At 49.1% G+C, this 17,840-nt stretch overlaps 1 protein-coding gene and 1 long non-coding RNA gene across 51 annotated transcripts in view; one reads left to right on the top strand and one right to left on the bottom strand.

Annotated features, from left to right (window-relative positions):
* Positions 1-17,840, bottom strand: part of FARS2 (phenylalanyl-tRNA synthetase 2, mitochondrial) — a 408,395-nt gene that overhangs the window by 357,809 nt on the left and 32,746 nt on the right. The window lies entirely within an intron of this gene.
* On the top strand, positions 7,270-15,470 carry LOC146401146 (uncharacterized). Its single transcript, XR_014809529.1, has 3 exons — positions 7,270-8,512; positions 9,379-10,671; positions 15,044-15,470. It is a non-coding gene; the product is annotated as an uncharacterized LOC146401146 (long non-coding RNA).

The raw sequence follows: 17,840 nt of genomic DNA, 5'->3' as shown, positions 1-17,840 counted from the left end.
ACAGGGCATCCCTCGGACCTGGCCCATGTCTGCAACAGCTGCGACAAGAACTCACCCAAAAGGTAGCAGGCTGCAAAGAGGAGGCGCTCAGAAGCCTGGTCCCTCCTCCCCGGGCTTCCCTCCCTCCCAGCTTCTCCCCACAGGAAGGACGGCACCCCCTGGGGCTGCTGAGCAAAGAATTTTTTTTTTTTTTTTTTTTGTCTTTTTGCTATTTCTTGGGCCGCTCCCGCGGCATATGGAGGTTCCCAGGCTAGGGGTCCAATCGGAGCTGTAGCCACCGGCCTACACCAGAGCCACAGCAACATCGGATCCGAGCCGCGTCTGCAACCTACACCACAGCTCACGGCAACGCCGGATCCTTAACCCAATGAGCAAGGCCAGGGATGGAACCCGCAACCTCATGGTTCCTAGTCAGATTCGTTAACCACTGCGCCACGACGGGAACTCCAAAGAATTTTTGTTTCAAAAAAACTTGGAGGAGTTCCCGCCCTGGCACAGTGGGTTAAGAATTCCCGCTGCAGCGGCTCAGGTGAATCCCAGGCCCTCCGCGGTGGGTTAAAGGATGCGCGTTGCCTCAGCTGTGGCTCGGATTCAATCTGGGGCCCAGGAAAGCCCATATGCCACTCCCGGTGCAGCTATGAAAACAACAACAAAACAAAACAGAAACTTAAAAATGTAAAGCTAGGGGGAGCAGAGAGGTGAGGTAGCCCCACCAGGGCATCTGAGGTGGGAAAACAGGGCCAGAGAGCCCTCTCCTGGGATGCCCCCCCCCCCGCCGCTGGTCCCCATCACTCCTCCACATCCCGGCTGCATCTTCCCTCACACAAAGAAAACCCCAGCGTGGAGGCAAGTATTCGAGCAGAGTGAGCATTATACAATTTTTTTTTTTTTTTTTGGTGTGGGGGAGCCACGCCTGCAGTGTGCAGAAGTTCCCAGCTAGGGGTCGAACCCACACCACAGCAGTGACAATGCCAGATCCTTAACCCACTGAGCCACCAGGGAACTCAATTATTTTTTATTTTAGATTTTAAAAATCCATATTAATCTTGGGAAAGAGAGGCTTTACTTTTTTTTAAAGACTTCTTCCCAGAAATCAGTTACCTTCAAAGAACATCCTGCCAATTGACGACCTACCTTATAAACAGGAAAAAAAAAAAAGGCAGTTTTCAAATTTTTATTGCCAGAGGAGTCTGTTAGGTGTCCTTGACTTTTTATAGGGATTATGAAAGTGTACTGCCTCTAAACGACTGAACAGGGCAAAGCAAAATCGGTGAGAAGTCCCATTTGGAAACAGCTTAAGGGCCCAACTCTAAAGGGCTTGCGAAATAAAATACTGTACACTTAAATTAACTTAAAAGGAGGGGGGCAGCCTTCGTGCTGAGGGGGTCGGCCCTTAACCTGGGGGATCTGGCAATATCTCCAGGACACAGTCAGTGTCAGAGCTGAGTTGAACCACAGGACACCCAGCTGCCGTTCGAGAATTGCTTGTTGGTGTGGGGAAAGCCTTCGCACCCTAGGGGACCAGAAGCGTCAGAAGGGAAAGGTTACCTGTGCAGGTCAAGGAGGCACACGCGGGACAGAGAAACACACGGTAGGGCAAACCCAGTTTCCGTCACCCCAGAAGGAGGGGAAAACTGAGCTTGTGCTTCACACCACAGTGAGAACGCGCTGGTCTGTGCAAGCCCCGTCCTGTGAAGGACGGCCGAGGGTTTCCAGGTCTGGGCTATTTACCAAAAAAAAAAAAAAAAGCTACCACTAAGAACATCAACGCATAGACTCTTATGGAGCATGTGTTTTCATGTGTTTTCAGTTCTCCTGGGCAAACAGCCAAGAAGGCAGTAGCTGGCGCGCTAGTAGCTGGATACTTGGTTTTATCTGAAACGGCCAGACCAGCTCCCAGAGTTGCCGTATCTTTCCTTCTCCCTGACACTGTGTGAGGGATGTGGTTTCCCCGCATCCTCCCCAGCACCGGGGGTTCTCACTGTTTTTTATTTTGGCCATTTTGACAGATATGCAGTGATGTGTCACGGTGGTTTAAATTTCCGTGTCCTAATGAGTAATGATGGGGACACCTCGGTGGGTTCACTTGCCGAGTGGAGGGCTCCTTGGTGAAACGGTTTTTATGTTTTCTAACTGCGCTACTTTTTGTTTCTTTGCTTTACTGCGGAATGTTGACAATTCTGTATATTTTAGATATGGTTCCTTTATCAAAGACATAGTATGCTACTATTTCCTCCCAGACTTAAAGCATCTTTTCATTATCTTAGCCAGGCCTTAAGCAGAGTAAAAGCCTATATTTTAATGAGGTCCAACTTGCCCATTTTTTCCCCTGTGAATCATACTCTGCATGTCAAGTCTAAGAAGCATTTACCAAGTTCCAGATCCTTAACATTTTCTTCTAAACTTTTCCCTAAAAGACTTACATGGGTTTTTTGGTTTGTTTGTTTTTGTCTTCTTAGGGTCGCACCTGAGACATATGGAAGTTCCCAGGCTAGGGGTGGAATCAGAGCTGCAGCTGCTGGCCTACACCACAGCCACAGCAACTTAGGATCAGAGCCGTGTCTGCAACCTACACCAAAGCTCACGGCAATGCCTTGAGGCCAGGGATCAAACCCGTGAGCTCATGGATACTGGGCGGGTTCGTTACCACTGAGCCATGATGGGAACTCCAAGATTTATAGTTTGTTTTGTCTTTTTAGGGGCACACCCACGGCATATGGAGGTTCCCAGGCTAGGCATCGAATCAGAGCTACAGCTGCCAGCCTACACCACAGCCACAGCCACACAGGATCCAAGCCGCTTCTGCGACCTACACCGAAGCTCACAGCAACACCAGATCCTTAACCCACTGAGCAACGCCAGGGATCAAACCCGCAACCTCATGGTTCCTAGTCGGGTTCATTTCCGATGTGCCACGATGGCAACTCCCAAGATTGATAGTTTTAAATCTAAGTCCATGATTCATTTTGAGCTGATTTTTATATAAGGTGTGAGAGTTTAGCCAAAATTGTTGTCTTGCCAATGACGTCCAATTGCTCCGGCACCATTTTTTGAAAAGCCTCTCCTTCCTCCGTTAAACTGCTGGTACTGGATTCTCTATTCGGTCTGTCCTCCACCAACACCACTTAGCCGGAGTGTAGTGCAGCTTTAGTGGGCTTTAATTACAATCATTCCACTGGCTTTATTCTTTTTCAAAGCTATTTTAACGATTCTAGGACCTGTGCCTTTATACATAAATTTCAGAAGCTTCTGTATGAACAACTTAGGCGGTTCTAAAGAGCACAGTAGGGAAAGGGGGAAGAAAGAGTCCGTTTACAGCTGAGAAAACTGACAAACACGACCTCAGCCAGGTGAGCAAATGCACAGCCGTGGTGATAAGCTATGGTGACAGCGTGGACCCACCACACACCAGTCACCAGTATCACGGGAAGTCTAACACACCGTCCCCCTAAACGTCAAGTGGGATCTTGGACGGGATTCTGGAGCAGAGAAAGGACATCATGCAAAAATAAGGAAGTCTGAATAAAGCATGGACTTTGGTTAATAATATAATATTATTAACTTTGCTTAATAATAACGCCTCACTGCTGATTTAATAATAAGGCAGCTTACTAGTCCAGGATGATAACAGGAAAAACAACGTGTGATGTGTGGAAACTCTGCACTATCTCCCAAAGGGTTTTATAAATCTAAAACTGTTCTAAAATAAAAGCTGTAGGAGTTCCCGCTGTGGCTGAGGGGTGATGAATCCAACATCCATGAGGACGCAGATTCAATCCCTGGCCTCGCTCAGTGGGTTGAGGATCTGGTGTTGCTGTGAGCTATGCTGTAGGTCACAGACACAGCTCGGATCCCCCCATGCTGTGGCTGTGGTGTAGGCTGGCAGCTCCAGCTCCAATTTGATCCCTAGCCTGGGAACCTCCATGTGCCGCGAGTGCGGCCCTAAAACGCAAAAAAAAAAAAAAAAGAATAAAAACTTTCTAAAAAAAAAGCAGTGCTCAAGGGTTGAAATCTAATAAGTCTGCATGGTTAGTGCTTTATTGGAGGGATATTGAGTGGGGGAAGAAAGGGACCTTGCTCGGGTTTCACAGTAATCGCCTTGGACAGCAGGGGAAAACTGGTCTTAGCTGCGCTGACTCTTTCGACCTGCGAGCCCAGTCTCTCCCTTTGTTCAGGGCTTTGATTTCTCTCATCAGCACTTGGTACTCGCCACACAGACCCGAGAGGGGTTCTGTGAAACGTATGCCTGTGTCCTGAGAGGCACTGTGATTACAGTTTTGTCTAATTTTGGTTCCCACATGTTTACTGCGCGTATGCACGTGATGGATTTTTACTCATGGATATGATATCCTGCAACCTAGCAGAAATTCATTTTACAGGTGCTGTTTGGTTTCTGACACCTCCTTCTTTGGGATTTTCCGCTCAGACAATCATATCATCTCCAAACAGGGATAGTTTTCTTTCTTCTGGTCCGACACGAATGGCCCTGACTTCTTGCTCCTGCCTTGTTACAGTTGCTGGAAGTCCCGACACAAGCAGACATCCTTGCCTTGTTCCCAGGAGTAGGGGGAAAGCATCCCATCTCTCGGCAGCACACACGACGTCAGCCGGAGCATCTTCACAGGTGCTCTCCACCCAGCGGAGGGTGCCCCTCTAGCCTAGTTGGCTGCAGTTTTATCTTGAACGAGTGCTGGATTTCGTGAAATGCTTTTTCCACGTCAATTATCAGGCCACATGATTTTCTCCAGCCTGCTGATATGGTGGATTAGAATGACTGGTTTTGGAGTTCTCATTGTGGCTCAGTGGCTAACGAACCCGACTAGCATCCATGAGGATGCGGGTTCCATCCCTGGCCTCGCTCAGTGGATTAAGGATCCACTGTTGCCGTGAGCCATGGTGTAGGTCGCAGACGCAGCTCAGATCCCACGTTGCTGTGGCTGTGGCGTAGGCTGGCAGCTACAGCTCCGATTTGACCCTAACCTGGGAACCTCCATATACCGTGGGTGCGGCCCTAAAAGACAAAAAAATAAATTAAAAAATAGAACGACTGATTTTCAAGTACCGAATTAAGGTGAGTTTCATAGGACAAAAAAGACTTCTCTAGATTCAGTGTTCACCGGCTCCCTGTCTATTTATCCTTACTGGACTACCAGCTCCATGGTGACATGCATTACTTGTATTTTGCTCAACACTCTATACCCCAAACCAGGTCTAGCACCTGACACCTGAGAGACAATTAATATTTGTGGGACGAGGTGAAGAAAGACTAGAACGTACAGGAACCCAGCCACAAGTGTCTACACACATTAGTCACCCAGGGGGACAGAAGCGGCTTGTGCTGAGGGGGGCCAAAAGGCAGAGCCCCCAACCTCTGAGGATATACGTTAATTCAAGATACACCAAAGACCTACAGAGAAAAACCACTGACCAAAACAGGAAGCTTTCAGAGGCAACCATATGAGGATATCTTTGTAAGTTGGAGAGGATACAGGTTTCTTAAAATAGGCAGCCACAATCATGAAAGAGAATGCTGGTAAGATTATATTTGAAAATTGGCATTTTCTGTTCTTCAAAAGACATCTTTAAGAAAATGAAAAGGAAGCCAAAGACTGGGAGACAATATTTGCAAAACACGAATATGGCAGCTGAGACATGTAAAGAATCCCTACCAAGTAATAATGAAAAGACAAGGAGCCTGCATAAAAGCAAACAGACAAAAGATTTCCACCAGCGCTTCACAGAAGACGTGCAGATGCCGACGGGCGTGTGGGAAGGTGCCTGACATGTCAGTCAGCAAAGGACGTGCAGACAAAACCCGTGAACGCCACTAGCAGCATCCTCTTCATCATTACCCCAGTAGGATAACTGCGTTTAAAGAGACTGACAACATCAAATGACAACAAAGGTGTGGAACAACCACAGCTCGAGTTTGGTTACTAACCTTTGCTGCATACGGAGTAGAACCAAGTTTTGCTGGAGTTCGGTTAACTAACCTTTGCGGCATACGGAGTAGAACCAAGTTTTGCTGGAGTTTGGTTACTAACCTTTGTTGCATGCGGAGTAGAACCAAGTTTTGCTGGTGAGAGTGCAGAATGATACAACTTTGAAATCTACCCCCCCCCCCACACACACACTCAAAGATGGGTTGGTGGCTGGACACATGGCAGACAGATGGATACGGGGCAAAGCGAGTGTATTCACGGGTTAATTACAAGAACCCAGGTGGTGGCTCTACAAAGCTTCATCGCAAGCATTTTTCACACTGTGCTGTACGCTTGCAGATGTTCAAAATGGAATGAAAAAGTGAGAAAAAAGAAAGAACAGAAGTAGAGCAAGAAAACAACGGTGCACTCAGGAGCATGGGTCTAGATGTCAAACCCTTCGGCCCTACAGAGGGGGCTCAGGGGGTGAAAACCAGACAGAAAAGTGGGGCACGAGCCCTAGTGGCCCACAGCCCTCTGCGTGTGTATTTTATAAACTGGCATTTCAAGCAAAGTAGCCTTAAGGGCTCCAGTAATGCAAAAAAAAAACATGCACGCATGCACGCGCGTGCGCGCGCACACACACACACACACACACACACACACACAGAGAAATCACTGCTGGGGGCGGTGATGCATTTTATCCACACAAGTTCCATGAGCCTGAGGAAGACCGTGCCTTTCGCTTTTACAGGAATGGCTGAGTAAGACATGCAGAGGGGGGCCTCGAACCTGCACTCACAGCGTGAATACGGAAAAGACCCTGCAGAACGCCCGGCTTAACATCTTCACTCTGCAGACGAGAAGCTGGGTCATCCCGGGGCCAGCGAGAGGCGAACCGGGCCCAGGGGTCCCCAACCCGCCCTTCCTCTCCGCCACATCCTCCCATAACCCCAACACCCTTCGGGGCTTCAGTCTTTAGAGAGATTTCCTAGTTCTGTTGGTGACAAGCTGTGCTTCGTGTGACAAAAAATGCTTCAAAAAGAGGAGTCCATGTTCTCCATAGCTGCCTGTGAAGGATGACAGCCTTATTTTCTGATTTTGACATTTATTTGAAATTCACATTCTATTATATAACCTAATGCGAGCCGTGGAGAAAATTAATATAAATGTGAAAAATCTCAGGGCGAAGTGGGAGACGCGAGGAAAAGGGGGGGGGGGGGCATTCTTAAAGTTCAAGCCGCCTCCCCGAGCCGCTTTCCAGCATTTAATTGTCTGCGCTCCTCAAACACGAAACTCATTCAGCTGAGATCCGGCTCCTGGCTAATCCCCATCGGCTGCTCTGAACAGAGAGGGACCGCCCTGCACCTGCGTGTCGGAGACGCTGGGGGAAGCGCTACTTAAAGGAGCCCAGGGCGCCCCTTCAGGTGCTGGGCAGTCAAGGTACCCGGGAGGGAGGTGCCACCCCTGCCAAACACACTCTGGTTAGCGAGCAGGTTTACAGTCTCTGCAGTCCTGGGACTTTCTGATATTTCTCAAATATCAAAACTGCAGCTGGCCTTGAAGATGTTTCACCTTTACGGCAGATCAGATAAGAGCATCTCAGGGGTCCCTGGGGGGCACAGCAGGTTAAGGATCCGGCGCTGTCAGTGCAGCGGCTCAGGTCGCTGCTATGGCGCAGGTTCCATCCACGGCCGGGGAACTTCCACATTCTGTGGGCGCAGCCGAAAGCAAAGAGAGAGAGAGAAGGACACTCCTAAGCGCTAGCATTGCTTTAGTAACACCCTTTGCAGCAGGGCTGGTGACAGGACAGATGAGTGACACAAGGGTAACAACGGTGACATTGCTATGACCATTACTCCTCGCGTCACTCGGCGGGCACCGCACCGACAGCCCCTCGTTCAGTCGTCAGCACGAGACCGACGTTTTGGAGAAAAGGAAACGAGGAGTCACACAGGAGAGGGGGGCCCATGGGAGTCAGGGGTCCAGGCCCAGCTCTCCCCTGCGCTGGGGTGACCATCGACCTCAGCTGACCCCATCAAGACCACTCCCGCGGCTCTGCTTCCAGGGCTGAACAGAGTTTACCGTCTGGGGCAACGGGTCCTCTAACGCGGATGGAGGCTGCGAGCGAGGAGCCGCAGGGCCCCTCCCCGGACCTCCAGCCCCCTCTCCCCACCCCCGCCGCCAACAGCGGGGCAGAGTGTGTTCAAGAGGGCCCCATGGCCGCCTGGGGGCATAAGGAGAAGGCCAGGCAGCCGCCCTGAACAGAAGCAGAGCCCGTCACCCACCGCAGGGCCTTCCCTCGAGCCAGCGCGATGCTGCACGTCCCTGCCGTCTCTCCTCCGGGCCTGTGCCCTCCCCGGAAGTGAGGGTGGGAAGCAGAGCCTCCCCACGGGACAGGGTCTGTGCCCACAACCAGGGCCAGCCTCTCCACAGGAGCGGATGCAGTGGCCTCTCAGAAAAACAATCACAAACGTAGGTAACCTGGGCCCGGGGGCCACGGGCTTCAAAGTCACTGGAAATCCAAGCAATGCTGAGGTCACTGAAATCCAGGCGTCCACTCAGGGGACCACAAGCACACAAAGCAGCAGGTAGGTCTCCGAAGAGGAGCTGTCCTGCGGCCCACAGCCAGGCCGGGGAGGGCGAGGGACAGCAGGGCAATGCCAACCCCGCCACTGGCACACACAGGGGCCAATTCAATGGGGTTTTTTTGTTTTTGTTTTTGTTTTGCTTTTTAGGGCTGCACCCAGGCATATGGAGGTTCCCAAGCTAGGGGTCAAATCTGAGTTACAACTGCCTGCCTACGCCACAGCCACAGCAATGCAAGATCCGAGCCGCGTCTGCGACCTACACCATAGCTCACAGCAATACTGGATCCTTAACCCACTGAGCGAGGCCAGGGATCAAATCTGCGTCCTCATGGATGCTGGTCAGATTCATTAACCGCTGAGCCACGATAGGAACTCCTCAATGGGTTCTTTTATTTGAGCTCATCGACGACTCCTTGTTCTTTTAAAGGGCCTGGGGAGGGGAATTTCATTTTGAAATTCAAGTCTTAAGAGGAGAGGAATGAGAATCTGTAGGTCAGACAACAAAGCCCCGGTCCCACCACATAACCGCAGACAGGGTCCACACACAGCCGAGCCCGCCTGCCCCTCCGCAGTGACCCGCCTCTCCGCCGGTCGACACCCGGGCACCTGCAGGCCCTCACGGTCAACGCACCTGTCATCCCTCTGGATGGTTCTTTTCCACTTTCTGCCTCCCTGTTCGGGGCTCTTTATTTTTACCTTTTACCATAAATATATATGCTCGGGGTAAGATGTCTTCAATTACTTAAGAGAAAGGTAGAAAATACACGCCAGTAATTCCCAGTTTCTTATCTGTACTGGGCTGAGAAGAGAGAGAGAGAAAATAATCTTGGCTTTTTCCGTTTTTCCTTTTATTATTTCTCTGTAAGAATACTCAGTTTCTCTGTGAGAACTTGAATGGCCCAAGTAGGATCGAGCATCTCATTGGAAAGAATCTCAAAGACCAGCCTGATCATCTTGCAGAAAGGAAACTGATGCAGAAAAGATTCAACACAATGGCAGGAACTCCTAAATTTCCATCTGTTAAAAGCTCCCTCTCTTGACCCAACTTCTTCAGTGCCATCCAACTGATAGTCTCTTTCTCACCCCAAAACACCGCCAAAGTGTCACACGGAGGTCTCCGACTCCCCTCCTCCGCCCCTTCCGGTTCATTCCAAGGAGCCTTTTATCCTACTGCTTCAGCAACCGTCTAGACCACCCACCCACACGTTAAGATTCCCACCTCGAGGCTCCCGGTGTCCGCCTCCCTTAACCAATCAGCAGCATTTGACGAGGCCTGGCTTCTTTTCTGCACACGCCATGTTCTCTTAGCACTCAGCTCACCACCTCATCACCTCTTATCTCAGGGGCTTTTTTCCCTGCCGGTCCATTTGCTTGCTCCTGCTCATCGCCCAAGCTCGAGATATTTTTTTAACTCAAGGAATGTTATTATATTTTTATGGTTGTGCAGCCATCATCACAGCCCAGCTCTAAAGACCGAAGCGCCCGGGGCTCAGTCCTCAGGTCACTCTCCTTGGACAACCGCACTTGTTCCCTCAGTGACGGGATCCGTTTCACAAGTTTAAGGACCACCCTAAACTGAAACTCTCTCTAGCGAGAGCCGCTTCCCCCAAACCCCAGAGCTGTTCGCTGCTGCCTGCTCAGCCTCTCCTCTCGGACGTCCGTCACGTCAAAGCCAACACGTCCAGCATAAGCCCCTGATCTGGCGCTGGCCCCTCCAAGCTGCTCGTCCGCACCTCATGCTCCCGGTGGGTCAAGTCTGAACCGCCAGAGTCATCCTGGCTCCTCTCTCAGACGCCACATTAGCTCCAGAAGCAGAGTTTGTACCTCTGCCTTCACGACCTCTGACCTCTGAACTCCAACTTCTGTTCCGACCTGCCTCCACCGCCCCAGCCCCGGCCCCGGCCCAGGCCGCCAGGAATTGTCCAACTGCTTCCTCACGCGGTCTCCTGGCCTCCGCCTCACCCCGTGGAGTGAGTGTGGCAGGGTCAGGGCTCTCTCCACGCAGCTCCGACAGCGAGATCCTTTACCACGCCTGGCACCTCCAGCGCCCGACCTCCGCCTAACGGGAGGCGACCTCCAGTGACACACACCCTGGTACAGGGGGCAGGACTTGACTAGGAAGACTACCACCTCCAGGACTGTGCGCTGTTCCGGCAGAGGTGAGAGGTCCCTCATCAGCTGAAGCGGGGTTCATCAGGAGGGAGGTCAACCGGGGGGGGGGGGGGGGGCAGGCCCTGGGCCGCGGCCCCGCCAGTTCCATGGGGGGTCTACTCAGGGCCTCAGGAAAGCTGAAGAGCTACGCAGCAGATTGCAGCGGAAAGGAAAGACACGTATGTGCATCCAGGTGACGGGGCGGGAGGGGGGCGCAAACACACCCACACAAACCTGGTGGGTGGTGTCCGCTGCTGTGCAGAGGGGAGAGTCTGAGCTGGGAAACAGGACACCACGAAAGCAAGTTCATGAGCAAGAGAGTTACAGGTGTAATTTTAAGAAAGACAACTGCTGTATCTAATGAAAAAGTTCCGATTCTAGTCTACATAACAATTGGCCTACTAAGACAGCCATCCATAAAGGCTGGATTTTAGTTTCGTTTTTTTAACCCCAAATTTCACCTTCCCAATCTCACCAAGCTTCTGCCTAGAAATATAAAAAGAGTATATACAATAATCTATTTTAAAATCTGCTTTAAGGAGTTCCCGTCGTGGCTCAGTGGTTAACGAATCCGACTAGGAACCATGAGGTTGCGGGTTTGATCCCTGGCCTTGCTCAGTGGGTTAAGGATCTGGCGTTGCCGTGAGCTGTGGTGTAGGTTGCAGACACGGCTCGGATCCTGGCTCTGGCGTAGGCCAGCGGCTACAGCTCCAATTCGACCCCTAACTTGGGAACCTCCATATGCCATGGAAGCAGCCCAAGAAATGGCAAAAAGACAACAACAAAATCTGCTTTAAATAAGTTTTCAAGGCTACAATTTTAACAAGTTTCCCCTAAAATTGTATTTGTGCTACCAAAAACAGGAACGGATTCCATTGGTTCACTAGGAAGGAAATGTGATAATTTCCAACTACTTTTCCACACAATAAAGAGGGATGTTCTCTTAGGTAAGTTATGAGATCATGTCTACCAGATAGTAGCTACTTTATCATCAATCATTTAAAAAATTTAGGCCTTTAGCTCATAGAAGAACATAAGACAGAAAGTAATGAAATATTACTGGCTACAATATAACGATCTAAAAAGTTCAAATGAATCGACTGATAACTATTAGAACAAATAACAGTTTGGTGAAGGGAAGGAACTGAACATTTTTAGAAATCAAGAGCATTCTTGGCTATTGATAACCTGAGGGCTGTCCCAACCATAGCCATCCGGTGATAGTTATATGGAAAAAACACATCTTTTACAAGGACAAATACAGGGGCCTCTTTGAAGCAAATGACCAAAACGTACAACAAACCATGAGAGAAGAGCAGAAAAAAAGAGAGATACCTTGGATATACGAAGAGTGACTGGTATAATGGCCAGCTCGAGCCACATTAGTTTAATGTAATTCCCAATGGAAATTTCTACAGGGGGTGGGGAGGGTAGGAGAAGGACTTTAAACATCATCCCAAAGTCCAGGAATTTGTGAAACATAAGAAGCAACAATAATGAAAACTGGCAAAAGAACTGACACAGCAAACAGATTCTGAGATATATAAAACTGCAATATACATATCCTCATTAACCAACAAAAGTAACATACATCCTCATTAACCAATGTAGAAACAGCTTATATAAGAGCAGTGTTAAGAAACTAAGTATTTGGGAGAAAAATGATCTGGTCTTCACTTCATGCCATGTGCCAAGAGAGTTCTGCTATGTTTAAAAATAAGAAAAAAATAGAAGAAATACTGGTAATTCTTCAACTGGTCTGGGGCTAGGAAGGACGGTTTAACAAGCAAATGAAATAAATTAAAGAGACATGTATTTGGCTCCATGAAAATTTAAGACTTTTGATGTTTACAAATACCAAAAAATGTGAAAGGCTGCAAGAGAAAGCGGTAAACAGTTCTGCCCGATGACAGAGTCAGCCACTGTTTACTTGAGCTCAGGGACAGAGTATCAGCCTTTGAAATGCTGATGGACTTTTCCAGATCTGCCGCCTTATAAATAGTTCTTCGCACCATTTTAAACACAGACCTGGGAAACACGAGCATGTCTTTTACTTCAAACACAAATCTGGGCTTTTGAAACTAGTTTATGTGCACAGATTTACGAGCTGCCATGCATGTGGAGAAGTGCCTTTGGTTTTAGGAACCCTTTGAAAAGACTCCCAGCTTCCAGTTACACGAGCATGAAACTGTCTCTGAGACTTTTCCAAACCATCAGACTGTCACATCTTTGTTCTTTCAGAGAAAAAGCCCATCTTATTTTATAACTCTAAAATGATATATTTAGAACTAAGATTTTTTTTCCCTCCACTGTGAACTTTCTTACCAAAAAAACAACCTAACTTTTTGGGTTGTTTTAATCCCAAAGGAAAGAGTGTCTGATAAATTATGTCCACTGAAAAAAAAAAGAAAAAGAAAGCACGAGAGTTGTGAGTTCAGTTTTATTGGGGGCAAAATGAGGACTCTAGCCTGGGAGACAGCCTCCCTCCCAGCTTGGAGGAACTGCTCCCAAGGCTGGGGTGGTGCTGCAGGGGTTCAGCACACGTGAGATTTGGGTGAGGGGGGACCCTGCAATGAAGCACACATTTCAGCAGAAGGTTGCTGCTAGTCGGAGGCGCAGATGTCTTCATCAATGATTGCACTGCTTTTCTCGAGAAGATGCAAGCGATCAGGCTCCTACAATCTCCTCCTGAAAGCATCTCACCACCTGAAGGCCTGCTCCGAAACTCTGCCCTGGACTCTCTTCAGGAGGTGTCAACGGTCAGCAACTGCAGTGACCAAGGACTATATTCTTATAGAGCGCCAGCGACAGTTTTTAGTTGGCAATAAAAATAAAACACGATCGGAGAAAACGGCTGAAAATGAATGGTTCGGCTACATGTACGCGTCTGTAACTTCATACGCAGTCTCACGAGAACCCTGTGCTGAAGCGATACGTCCCGCTGTTTCTCTACGTGGGACCAGAACACTCAGTGAGCGGGGGCAGCGCTTCTGAGGTTCCTTGCTGTCCGAACAATGAAGGCGAAACACTTGCCCCAAAGGTATGAAAAGAATGGAGCTAGATGTTTGGGCATCCACTGCAGCCCACACTCCCTGTACGTGCAAGTACCACCACTCACTGTCTGCCAGGAGGACTAAAGAAAAGTTATCTGTGTTTATAAATCAAATGTTAAATGTTTTACTTTGTACATTGTTAAATATCGTATGTTCTTTGATGACTGGTCGCACAATTTCTCCATAAACTTAAATCTCCGGTAGTAACAGAGAAAAACTAATTCACGACATGTCTACACACTGAATCACCCAATATACTAGTAGGTCACCTAATAGCACTGCTAAAGTATTCAAGAAAACTGATTCCCATCATAATTTCTAATGGCTCGAGAACATGGTAATTTTCACCTAAGAGAATTTGTTCGGAAGAAGCAGGGCTTGAAATTGTTTCCATCCAAATGACATCTGTGTATTTAACTAAATCAGTTCTAGGCTGTTCACACTGAAAAAGAACAACATCCAAAAACCTAAGCGCGGGACACAAAGATGAAAAACACACCCGTGAAGAGTTTTAGGAACACAGCCCATCCAAACAGCAAAGCTGCCCTGCCGCAGCCTGAAGCAGAAACGCTGACACCAGGCACCGCATGTGGCCCCCTGTGCACCGTCCCTTCAGTTACTGCTCCACTTCCACGCGCCACGGTTTCCGGGGAGCATCTGTGCCCCTCTCTGGCCTCGGTCCTCACAAAGGATCAGATGGGGCAGAACTGAAAAAGGCAAGGAATTTGCAAATGCGCGAGGTGTGAGTCACTGGTAGCAGTCAAGACCCCGAGAGGAAGACACCACATTGGAAGCATATATATATATATATATGTGTGTGTGTGTATATATATATATATGCATCTTTAGGCTAAACTCCTAAAAGCTGGACTGAAAGGGCAAATGGTTTACGCATTTTATTTTATTTTGTCTTTTTTAGGGCCGCACCCACGGCATATGGAGGTTCCCAGGCTAGGAGACGAATTGGAGCTGCGGCCGCTGGCCTACACCAGAGCCACAACAACACGGGATCCGAGCCGCATCTCTGACCTACACCACAGGCCAGGGATCGAACCCACATCCTCATGGATGCTTCAGGTTCGTTAACTGCTGAGCCAGGAACTCCAGTTTACGCATTTTAAACTTGAACAGATAAGGCCAAGTGGCCCGCCCCGCAGGAGGTCACTGGTTAGGAGCCACCGAGGAGCCGTGAGTGTCAGATCCCCTTTGTGACCCTGTGCGTGATCAGATCATTTTACCTCTGTACTGCCTGAGGATGTACTAACACTCACACCCATTTGTAAAAAGATTTTCTTTCTTTTTTTTTTTTTTTTTTTTTGCTTTTTAGGGCCACACATGTGATGCCCTGCTAGAGGCTGCTCCAAGTACCAAGAGGCCAGTCAGACAAGTGAAGCAAAACAGCTGCGAGGAGGCAGTTTCACAAGGAACAGCTGCCAAGAAAAATTTCTAAAACGCAGTTGTTAAGCAGCAACCAGCAACTGAGAAAGGCCGCCTCCCCTGCTCTAGGTGATAACATTCTGGAAAAAAGGTTCAAGCCTGGGGAGACGGGCCTCGGCCCACACTTTCTAGCGTCACTCCGGGACCCTCCTGCAAACACCTACTTGATGTGATCGTGCTGCTCTGCTAAGGCCATCGAAAGCTACACCGTGGGACTTCACTAGTCTGTGCTCTGTAACTTCTGATCACTGCAATGCAGTCTTTGCAAACCAGGACAGCAGCAGACTCTAACAAAATCAAGAGCTTTGAAAGGAAAAGTCCTGGGTTCAAATCCTAGACCCATCTTAACTGGCAAGTCCTTTAATCTCTTAAAGCCATTCATTCCTTGTTTGCACAACGGTTACAAGCGCTCTGCAGGTGACATGAGCTAATGTTCTATATACATCATGCCATATACATATACAGGTGGCACTTAGGAGGGTGCCTGGCACACGATGGGTGAGTTCTACATGAAAACGTCTTTCTCCTCCCTTCCCACCTATTTCAAGTAAAATCAAAATACACAGGATCACTGAAATATTGACTCTTTCCAAGCATATGGTTTAGTTTTCTCTAATTCTGCTGACAGAATTCCATCCAAAAAGTTACCAGAAAAGTACTTGGTGAAGGAGAACGCCTAGACAATTCAAAACGTGGAACGGTGCATTTTAGAATGGTACTAATACCCTCCCCCCAAAGCATTTGGGATTAAATTTAAAAAATCATATCAGAAATTCAAAGTTAGTATAACTGTTGATTTGGTCCATAAACCTGAGAACTGAATCAACTCTGCATTATTGACTTTGCGGAACAAATGCAAGCGCCTACCATCTGCCCTCCTAAGCTCCTCAACGCCAAACCACTGGGTTCTAAGCCCGGACCTGATTAAAACCACCCCTCCCTGTGAGCTGACCCTCCCACCTTCACACTTCGGCCCTGGGAGCTGGAGCAGCACCTCACAGGCAGGACCCTCACAGGTGGTGTGGACGCCAAGCTAACGGGCATCTCCTCTCCGACCCTAAAGCAGCTGACACCCCGTGAAGCACAGGTGCAGGCCTTCGGGGGCCCTGAAAGTCAGGTTCTCCGTGAAGGCGCGCTTTTATTGTATTTTCTCACTGTTTTGAGGTGTGGCTCCCTTCCGACGGGCGCGTGCTTTTAAACACAGCCCTGTGGGGTTAATCTGAGCAGATAGGTTTGTTAGGTATGGCACCAGCCACAAAAGCCAGCCAGAAACTGCTAGAGCAGCATCTTCCAAACGTCACATAAATAAACCTGCAGGATTCCTAACATTCCGCGCTTTCAATTAGCCTTTCTATGCTCCGCTCATTTCTGTTTTATAACCATATACGTCTTCCTGGTGCTTCCTCGCACTTCATCTATTGGCAGGAAAGCACCGCCAGCCTAATGTAATGTCATGCATTTATGCAGTGCTTTTAATTAAACCATTCTGGAACCTCCTTAGCATTCCGATGAGGACGCTGAGTCACCTCCCTTGTGGTGGGGGCAGTTTAGATTGCTGGGCATTTCCAGAGCCCACCCAGGGCTCGCCACACAGCAGGTGCTCGGGTCTGTCACTGACACCAGAGCGACACAGTCTTGGGTTTGACGCCCGGCTCCAGGCCTTTCCAAACCTAACCTGGACAAGTCAGGCTACCTCTTAGGACTTTCGTTTCTTGTCTGAAAAGTGGGGGCGGAGAAAAGCCACTGCAAAGAGTTTCTGTGACAATTACATGAAATAACGTATTAAAGGTCATTGGCAGAGTAGCTGGGGTGTTGGGGCTCAGAAATTACAGGCGCTTTTCACTGAACCCCACGTGCACCCTCAGGGACGTCCTGAGATGGTAAATTACAGGCAACGCTGGACGATGGGCTCAGAGCGACCCCCCCTTAAGACCCGTCCCGTACACAGAGGGGCAGAAGCAGGCGCTGAGCGGTGGCAAGCGTTACCTGAAGTCCACCTGTGGACTATCCCAAACAGCTGGTTCTGGGGTCCAGTTCTGTCCATGCTGACCCCACTCTTCCTTTAGACCCGCCCCTGCTCTGACCTAACAAGTCACGTGGGTCCTGGGCCGGCTCTGCCCAGCTCTCCCTTCCTTGTGCCCTGGCTCTCCCTCCGGTCCACGCTGGTCCTAACACGCCAAAGCAAGAGATGAAGGCCAGCCAAGTTAACCTTCGGGGCAGAAGGAGGAAACCCCAGCCACCAGCAGAACACGATTTTCTGAGCCCTTCTCGTGGCCAGGGACTCCCAAGGGGTAAAACAGGTACAAGAGGGCAGGCCGGACACTGAGGAAGCAGGGACACTGAGACGCTCCCAGGAGGTGTCAGACAGGCCTCTGGCTAATCCCTCATTTTGAGTCTCTAAATATAAAGCAATTTATTTATTTATTTATTTTTGTCTTTTGGGGCATATGGAAGTTTGCAGGCCAGGGGTCGAATCGGAGCTGTAGCTGCCGGCCTACACCACAGCCACAGCAACGTAAGATCTGAGCCGTGTCTGCCACCTTCACCACAGCTCATGGCAACACTAGATCCTTAACCTATTGAGCGAGGGCAGGGATCAAACCTGAGTCCACATGGATCCTAGGTGGATTCGTTTCCACTGAGACATGATGGGAACTCCCAAAGCAATTTCAAACTACAGCTAATAA

Source organism: Sus scrofa, chromosome 7 (genome assembly GCF_054392235.1).
Source record: "Sus scrofa isolate SSC_HxYL_T2T_F1_AM1 chromosome 7, Sscrofa_HxYL_maternal_Yorkshire_Landrace_v2.0, whole genome shotgun sequence".
Taxonomy (NCBI): domain Eukaryota; kingdom Metazoa; phylum Chordata; class Mammalia; order Artiodactyla; family Suidae; genus Sus; species Sus scrofa.
The sequence above is the reverse complement of the archived record's forward strand: the minus strand, read 5'-3'. Positions and strand labels throughout refer to the sequence as shown.